At 36.0% G+C, this 10,166-nt stretch overlaps 1 long non-coding RNA gene across 1 annotated transcript; it reads right to left on the reverse strand.

Moving 5' to 3' along the window:
- Positions 1-242: 242 nt before the first annotated feature.
- LOC107718218 (uncharacterized) lies at positions 243-4,664 on the reverse strand. Its single transcript, XR_001637393.1, has 5 exons — positions 4,312-4,664; positions 2,366-2,481; positions 1,589-1,718; positions 452-576; positions 243-362 (listed from the first exon to the last, which is right to left on the reverse strand). It is a non-coding gene; the product is annotated as an uncharacterized LOC107718218 (long non-coding RNA).
- Positions 4,665-10,166: the final 5,502 nt, after the last annotated feature.

Genomic DNA, 10,166 nt, shown 5'->3' on the forward strand with positions numbered 1-10,166 from the left:
AGCACACCTCGCTTTTTCAGACCGATGAGCTTTGTAAAAATCGACGCGTTTCAGAAGGCGGGGCATAGAGGAGAAACAATAATGTACAGTATGTGGAAAATAATGTGTTTTTTTAACCTTAAACCGCATAAATACATTTCATTACACCAAATACACCAAATAATGTTCTTTTTAGCAACATCATATGACCCCTTTAAGAGGCCGCTTGAGAGCTTTCGACAAACACTCGATGAAACACACCATTTCATCTTGTCGTTGGGGCCTGAGGAGAAGGTCGAGCTCCTTACGACTTCTCCCATCTCCTCCCGACAGAAGCTGAAGTTGTTAATCGTCCACATGTAAGAAAACTTCACAACTTTCACCTGTCGATACAAATAAAAAAAGAGGGATATTTATGACTGGCGTTCTCCACTCAGAACGATTCATTTTCCATTCAGCCAGTCTCTCTCACCTGTGTATAACACCAGCTTTCCGCCACAGGTCCTGATGTCATTTCCCCTGGGGGAGGGGGTGTGGGAACCCGTGACATGGCCTGCTTTCACCCTTCCACGTCCCTGATTTAGCTCACTGCTCGGCCTAAACACAAAACCAAGACAAAACTGTGCAACTATAGTCAAAACAGGTCAGTGAGTCAATATGATTTCCCAATACGAGAACTGGTTACAATCACAAGGCAGCTCTCTCAAACGTCTATAAATAATCACAAGTGAGGTACACTATTAGGTCAAAGTTTATATAGAGTGGTTGCTAACACCAAATGCAGTCAATTATACCTTTAGCCTACAAAGAAACTAGACTTTTGCAATTACTGAAAAAAGAAAAAACACTGCATTTACATTTATTCATTTATTATCAGATGCTTTTATTCTAAATGAATTACAAATGAAGAATACAACATACGATAAGGTCTTCAGGGTGATTTATAGACATAGAAAAGCCACAGAACACCTCTCCTCAAGATTTGAGGTATCAAATCATGTGGCTTATTACATTTCTAATGTTACAGTACTGTAGAAAAGTTTGGGGTCTGTAAGAGTTTTTGTAAATAAGTCTTTATGCTCATTAAGGCTGCATTTATTTGACAGGAAATACCGTAAAACAGTAATATCATGAAAATTATTATTACATCGTAAAATAGAAGTTTTCTATTTTAATACATTTAAAATTGAAATTTATTCCTGTGATGCAAAGCTGAATTTTCAGCATCAGTACTCCAGTCTTCGGAGTCACATGATCCTCTAGAAATCATTCTAATATGCTGATTTGCTGCTCAAGGCACATTTATTATTATTATCAATGTTGAAAACAGTTGTGCTGCTTAAACTTTGTGGAGAGATTGTTTGTAGATTATTTGATGAGTAGAAAATTCAGTAAACATCACTTATTAAAAAATAATAATAATTTGTAACATTATAAAAATCTGTCACTTTTGTGAAGTGAAAGTGTTCATTTCTTTTAATAACAACAACAACAACAAATCTTAGTGACCCTAAACTTTTGAATGATACTGTAGATGCCATAGTTAAGAGAAACAGATGATCAGCACAAACAGAGTAATACAATGAGAATAGATAATGCCAAATAATACCTTGTGTTCAGAGATCAGCAGGTTGTGTTTCCATGTCATCCCTGGGCTCAAGCTCAGAGACACAGCCGTCAGAGTGACTGGAAACAATGACTAACAGTGCATACTGACCTCAGCCTCAAAACAAGCCATCCTAAACACAGACGCACAATTAACCAAACATGCATCCATGTCGTGAAAATCAGCAAAACTCTACAGCATTTACCTTCACTTGGAACACAAAAACACAACAACATATAGTACTTCCAAAATATTCAGAAAAAAAAAAATCAATCGCCAGCACTTTTTTTCACCAGCAGTTTGCAAGAATCGCAGAAAGGAATGCAAACAATATGATAAACTCATAATAATATTATTTCAGCTGTAAATTTGTTTATAGGTAGAAAACTATTTTTCTATGTGAATGATCTGCTAGTTATTAGTCACTTAACTAAAATCTGTGAATGTTGCCATGATGTGATCATGCAAACTGATTTCACTGGGATTAGTTTTCATATTTAGATATTGTGAATGTATGCAGATTATGACCAGCCTTACGTCATCCTGATAACACAAAAAAAAATGGATTCCATTGCAAACCTGATGAGATTATTTATTGATTAATTTACTGTGGTGATCAACCATATGCTACAAATGCAGTCAATTGAGTTTAACTTGTATTGGATGAAACATATTAGTGGGTACATGACAAATCAGAATTCACCAATCTCTACAATCCAGTCATCATTTAACTCGTCTACACGCCACGACTGACCTCATGAAAAAAGCGCACACACTCACCTCAGTAAGAATGCTGAATCTCACTTGTGGGAGTTTTGCGAGCCTTTTAGAGTGGAGAGCTTGGCAGATGAGGGCAGTTCTGTGGGATGCCACTCTCAGCAGAGACTCAATGAACCCTGGCAGGAATAACAGCATTTTAACACCACATCTACACTGGCACAGCATCAGGCTCTGTCCCAACCGCTTTGCAGCCCACACTTCTGACTATAGACATCATAACGCTGATATAGGCATCCAAATGTCGAGTCGGGTGAACAAGATGATCTAGAACTAATTGAAAAAACAAGTCCTGTTTGGGAACGTTCTGTCATCCGAGAATGTAAAGAACACAGCAAAAAGTGCAAAGGACATTATGATGTTTGCTTAATTGATGCAGAGCACAGAAATAGACAAGCCAGTAGTAGAACAGTTAAGGAGACCATCAAATCTAAAACAGCCACAAAATACTTACAACTTTATGAAAAGACCTTTTCAAAAACATTGCAGTGTCCCTATGGTCAAAAAAAAAATATATTGACAGAAACACCGATTACTCAAAGTCACTAAAAATTGGATGAAAGAAATTGTTTTACTATTATTATTATTATTTTATCCACTAACAAGGCTGTTGGTAGAATCTGGAATGGAATAACTTCAAACAAACAGGAAGAACCCCTGTTTCAAGTGGACAAGTCTATTGGCCAAAGCAAATGATCTAAAACAATTAAAAAATATCAACCAATTATCAGCATATAACATTTACATTTAGTCATTTAGCAGACGCTTCCACATTCCACCAGGAGGGAACAGTTAATGAAAAAGTCTGTGAAAGTGATTTTGTGCCTCTTTTGAGATGGCACAATAATACATCGTTCACTTGCAGAACGCAAGCTTCTAGAGGGCACATAACTCTGAAGTAATGAATTTAGGTAAATGGGTGCAGAGCCAGTGGTAGTTTTGTAGGCAAATATTAATGCCTTGAATTTAATGCAAGCAGCTATTGGTAGCCAGTGCAAATTGATGAACAGAGGTGTGACGTGTTCTTTTCGGCTCATTAAAGATTAATCTTGCAGCGGCATATAACCACTGGAACAGTCTCAAAACATCTCAGATGTTCTCTCCATCTACTTAGAATATTGTTATTGTATCAACTGTCCAGACATTGTCAGCGGAAAATTCTCTTTCCCCCCTTTTCCTATTTCAATTTAGGAGCTTTGTTTTTATTTATTTATTTTTCTAGAATTGTGCTGTATAAAATAAACTTTATTTAAAAATGCACATAAAATAATAATTCACATTTGAAAGAGGCGTTCTCGAATTAATGAGTCGCTGAGTTGTCAATCGAGTCTGAAAGATTCGGTTCTCGATTATCAATATGCTCATTACAAGTGAGTTCTTCAGAACCGCTCGAAACGATTCCGTAGTCGCGAACAAATCGTTCATACCGGGTTTGTGAGCCGGATCAATCGATTCACTAATAAGATCCGACTCAAAAGAACCATTCGTTCGCGAATCGGACATCGCTGTAATGCGCTACGAAACCAGCCTCATCCGCCCCAAGTTTCTGTTATGAATCGATAACCGCGTTTCTTACCGCGTTCGAACAAGTTTGCACATACATTTGAGCGCCGAACACTTGTCGCCTTTCCGTTAGACCCGCCTGCAGAGCAATTGATGTGGAAAACCAAAAGAAAAAGAGTCAAGGAAACCAAGTTAGCCAACCAAGGCTCGTCTCGTTTGGCCTAAATTTCATGCACGGCCCAAACAAGAGACAGAACCATAACAAAGCCGAGTCAACTATGTTGATTTACGGCCGAAACAAAGAAAGATCCTTCTACGAAACCCCGCACGTATCTGATTTGTTTGTCCGAAACCAGCACATAATGGTGTAGATCGAGTAAGCGTCTGTCTTTGTGTCAGTGCCCAGAGCGGTGGTTAAAATACAAGATAAAAATAATTTTACAAACCTCTCAGACACTCCGCATCACAGACATAGAAACACGGTACGATATGTGACCTGAGTGAGTCGTAGAAGGAATTTTGTGCGAAACGAGTGAACTTTTTTCAGCCTTTCTCTACAGATAAGGGGTGTTTTTCTCTCTCTTGTCTCTCATAGCGCTGTCTGCGCTTCAGCTCTATGCAGGCGCACAGCGCATGCGCACAGAACTTCCTCTCAAACCATCTGTTCTAACAACAAGCGCAGTTAGTTAGCAGCGTACGCTAAATTCTAAGGGCTAGAAATGCGATTTACCACTACTGATTGAGTAATTATCGTGGTTATTTTAATTAGTTCAGCTTCCATGACTTTGATAAGACATGCGTCTAGTACATTTTATGATGCATTACAAAGTTACTCTAAACTCAGCCACTAGCAGTTCCCATAATGTCAGGGCAATTAATTAAATGACACGAAGACTGATGAAAGATATAATAGACCGAACCAATAATATATTGATAGGTTATTTTATCACATACACTATATAAACATAGGCCTGCTGTGTTTTTAACCACGTGGTCTAAGAATACGTGTCATTTTACAGTATAGAAACTTGACGTTAAAATAAAATAACTTTTTTTTGTCAGATTTGTATGACAAAATATAGTTACTCTTTTAGGGAAGTATAAATGTGACTGGGCATAAGCATAACTATCTAGTTCCCCCTCTCCCACATAACAGACTTAAGTGCCAATAAAATTTTTTTTTTTTTCTACTTCATCATTATAAACTCTTGGCACACTGATAGTATCACGTCTGTATAACTGAATGAGATGATATATATCATCATTTAATATCATGGGAGGAGATAAGAGTATTTTTGCAGGGGCTGTTGTAATGGTAATGATCTCAACAAATCCAGGCTAACACTCAATGAAATATGAAAGGCATCCTTTAAGCCAGGGGAGATATACATGGAAATAATAACAGATGAAAAAAAGTGACTTGCAGATTTGAATGATTAAAAAAAAAACTCTTATTTCTGTTAAAAGATATAAGCTCATCGTCTGTGAATTAAAATCTGTCTCATTTGCTTCATTACCATGACAAAACGAGAAAAGAGAAAAGAGTCTCAATGCCCTGTGACCTACTGCATGGCACTATCAATGTTTGAAAATAAGAGGATTATTAACTAAATGAAAAAGATGAGAGTGGATGAACTATATTTGTGTGGAAAAATATTCTATTATCAAACGTAGTCGAAAGTTTAATAAAAGCCTTTTATAATTCAGTGTCAGTGGTAAAATGTAGATCTGGATTACATGGACAACAGCCCTGCATACAAATCACACACACACACACACACACACATAGATACATACATACATACATACATACAGTGCCGTGAAAAGGTTTTTGCCCCCTTCCTGTTTTTTTAATTTTTTGCATATTTGTCACACTTAAAAGATTCAGATCATCAAACCAATTTTAATATTACGCAAAGATAATGCAAGTAAATACAAAATGCAGTTTTTCAATGATAATTTCATTTATTAAGGGAAAAAAGCTGTCCAAACCTGCCCGGCCCTACGTGAAAAATTATTTGCCCCCCCCTCTTAAATCATGAAAGAACTGTGATTAACCACATCATTTTAGAAAGCTGAGTTAAATTTCACTAGCCACACGCAGGCCTGATTACTGCCAGACCTGTTGAATCAAGAAATCACTTAAATAGAACCTGCCTGACAAAGTGAAGCATGCTTAAAGAGCAACACATCATTATATATATATATATATATATATATATATATCTAAACTAAAACAGGCCTTTTTTTAGAAACACAATTATCTTGGTTTACAATCTTAAAAATAGGGTTGTACATTAATAAGTTTGCAAAAGGATGTTTCGCAGCAGTGCCATAAAATAACCATTATTTGGTTCATCAAAGAACCTTTTTATGAGGCTCTTTGTGGAATGGAAAGGTTCCATGAATGTTAAAAGTTCCTCGTTGAACCATATTAGGTAAATAAGGATCATTTATTTTTAAAACGCAGTACACTGTAAAAATGTTAGTAACCATCTGAACCATAATTAGTTAATTAGGCTAGTTAATTAACTGTGAAAAAATATATTCATTTTTGTATGTAAATTTTCAATTACAAGTAAAGTCAACATGAACTTTAACTGTAACTACACTCTAAATAAAGATACATTATTGGTATTGATGGTTCCTTTTACTTTAACTTTTAACATCCATGAAACCTTTTCATAGCACAAAAAGATTCTTTATACTGGATGAAGATTCTTTAGATTGTTTAAATGTTCTTCACACTAAGAAAAAAAAAGGTTCTTTTAAGAACTGTTCACTGAAAGGTTCTTTGGAGAACCCCAAATATTTCTTACATGGCATCGCAGCGAACCTTTATTTTTACGAGTGTACATGATACCCGAAACTTCCCTCTTTTATTGTGAATTTTTGTCAACCACAGCTGCCAGGTTAGTTTTTTTTTCTCCATCAATTAAAAAATAAGAAGGAGGAAGATACATGAGAGAGAGAGAGAGAAAAAAAGAGAGAGAAACAGCTCTATGATGCATCTCTGTTGAGTTTACCCCTCTGGCTTTCCCAATTATGAGACATAAATTCTCTGTCAGGTCGTGAGGACATGAGACTGACAGGAAAGATGCTTGATCACGTTTTCCAGCATCAGTGTTGTTATTACATCAAGTTTGAAAGTTTTATCATAATTGAGAATTTCACTGTGTTTTTCTTTGCCTTTTTTCCCTGTTAAAAGCACTGATATTCACACACAGGGAAACAGCTGTTGGCCAGTTTCATCAGAATGAAAAGAAATGCTGCATCAAACAGTGCAGTTTCACTTAAGAGTGTGCAGACAGACACGTTTTTCTGACCTGCGTTTCTGGTGCATTGTGCCAAGCATTCTATTGCTATCCACTTAGTGATTTGAACAAATTGATGGGATATAAAACAGGCACAAAAATAAAAAATAAACCAAATTCCAATAGACTGACTCGATTGAAATTTTCACATCCCCATGTGAGGTTGACAGTTAATTAGTGCAACTTAAAAATAATGTAAATTAGATTTTAGACATATTAGCCGTTTCTGGATCAAATGGAGAATACCGACTATAGCCTACTTCTCCAGACTTCTTTTCTTATTGTGAATAAAAGATCATTTTTAATTATGCGCTGCTTCTAACAGATTTATTTATTTTTTGACAAAAAGCAAAATAGTTCACCGTGGGTTTTCTGAGCTGGTTTCGGTTGCAGCACGCTCCTACATAGTACCCCCTGGCAACTAATGTCTTAAGAACTCCAGAGCTCTTACTGCAGTAATCATCTGTCATAATTAACTTCATTGTTTGAGTTCTGATTTCTAATCCGGGAAATAGTAATGAGTTTTAAAACCTTTGGCAACAGAGAAAAGGATGGAGAGAGATACGGGGGAAAGGATAGAGAGAGAGAAAAGTGATTAACACCCAGTCTACAGGAGGGATTCCACAAAGTCAAACTGCACAGATCATTTTTTGAGTGAAACAGTCTTGAGTTTCCAGTTTCCACTGCATAATCACAAAGCCATAAACAGAAATACAACTCTTTTGAGATGTAATGGTGGCATTGTTAAGTAATTTGACTTATCTACATGCAAACATAAAACCACTCAAACTGTTCTGCTTAAAATGCACATTCGGTTAGGTACTTTTATGTACACAACTGGTCGAATGTTTGGCATAATTAAGATTATGTTTTTGAAAGAAGTCTCTGATGCTCACCAGACTGCATTTATTTGATCAAAGTTACAGTAAAAACAGTAATATTGTGAAATATTACAATGTAAAATTACAGTTTTCTATCTTGATATATTTTAAATAGTGATGGCAAACCTGAATTTTCAGCAGCCATTACTTCAGTCTTCAGTGTCACATGATCCTTGCTCAGTTATTATCAGTTACATATTATTGGGGCTCAATTATTAATAATGATTCTTATCGTTATCCATGTTGAAATAAGTTTTTGCTTAATATTTTTGTGATATTTTTTCAGGACAGTTTGATGAATAGAAAAACAGAAATATTTTGTAACAATAGATGCATATAAAATATTATTATTTGTAACATTATAAATGTATGTACTGTCACTTTTGATCAATTTAATGCATATTTGCTGAATAAAACTTTTGATAATAATAAGAAATGTTTCTTGAGTAGCAAATCAGCATATTAGAATGAAGATATACTAATATCTTAGCAAATTAGAAGATTTATGAATCATGTGACACTGAAGACTGGACTGGTGAAACTTCAGCTTTACATCACAGAAATATATATATATATATATATATATATATATAATTATTATTTTAAAATATATTAAAATAGAAAATGGTTATTTAAAATTGTATTAAAATACAGCCTTGTTGAGCAAAATCTTACAAACATTTGACCTGTAATGTATATAGCTGATGGAAGATTGTGTAGGCTATATATGAGATAATGTGGTTTATTTTTGCATTAGGGTTTGTGAAATACATTTCACATGTTAATGCATGTTTGCATGTTCCTGTGTGCATAGGTCAGCAAAAAGTTCCCCAAGCGTTATTAAAAGGAAGCTCTACTTGTGTAAAATTTCATTTTATGTCGGATCACTCATTCAGATGACGACCTGTGCTGCCGGCACCTTTATGTGACCATTGAAAATTTATTGAGGTGAAAAGTACCAGGAATGTGTGCAGTGATATAACATTTTATAAAGGTTGGTTTCATGCTTCACCACTCTTCAGCATATAGGCCTACCAGCTGTGTACACATCCTATTCAGAGAGGGAGAGAGAAAGAGTGTGGAACAGAGAGAGCAGATAGCAGCATTTTGAAGCCTTTCTGCACAGAGATATTACATAGACTTCTGTCAGACTGGCTATTTCAAAAACACATAATTATCAACAAAAGCTTGGGAAGACATTGGTTTAATTAGGAGGAGTGTATTGCCAAACTCCAAATACACACAGCTTGAGAGAGAGAGAGCTGTTAGAAGTTAATCAACATTAGCCTTAATGATAAGGCCTCAGAGAAAATGTGCAGACACACAGCGCGGCACAAAACCACATTGTTTGTCTTGGGTTTCCAAGAAATTATCCTTATTTCACCATAGAAACAGAAGACGAAGAAGAAAAACACATCATCGTCTCTCTGTTCCTCCTTCTTCTCCCACTGCTTGTCAGAAGAAAGGACAGAAAGGAGCGGAGCGCGAGGCGGGCGAATCGGTCAACAGACACGCGATTCCCGCGCTTCCAGCAGCTCGCGGGAATATCAACGGTTTGACAGGCTTCCGACGCGTTACTCTCTTTCATCTCCGCCGTTGACAGCGCGGTTTAAAGCTATTTTTGTACCTATATCTAAATTTGTGTATTTAGAATGAGAAATCACTGAGTGGAGACGCATGTTTTCATGGGCTCGTGAAGGAGGGAGCGGATGAAAAGCTGTTTTACAGCACAGGCCTCCCTGTGATCTGAGGTGAAAAACACACAAGGCTAATTATTGAATTTAAGGGTTTAAACAGTTTGTCATCAAACAATAGTCACATTTTATTCAGTGCTATTTTCCCCAGTTTGATTGTTAGTCTCCATCAAGGCTACATAATTAATAATATTTGTTGAAAAAAATAGTATATAATTGCATAGTATAGTTCAGTGGTTCACAACCAGGGGGCTGGGACCCAGGGGGCCTCAGTATGCTTTCAAGGGACCACAAGATGGCTTAAAATAATTAAATGGAAATGGATGAAATCTTAAAAGGTCATGGATTTTTTTTTTTTATAACAAATAGATCGTTTTTTTTATCTTTTATTTTATTGGTCAAAAATTGCTAT

The sequence above is a fragment of the Sinocyclocheilus rhinocerous genome, unplaced genomic scaffold, assembly GCF_001515625.1.
Source record: "Sinocyclocheilus rhinocerous isolate Xijiao unplaced genomic scaffold, SAMN03320098_v1.1 scaffold1111, whole genome shotgun sequence".
Lineage (NCBI taxonomy): Eukaryota > Metazoa > Chordata > Actinopteri > Cypriniformes > Cyprinidae > Sinocyclocheilus > Sinocyclocheilus rhinocerous.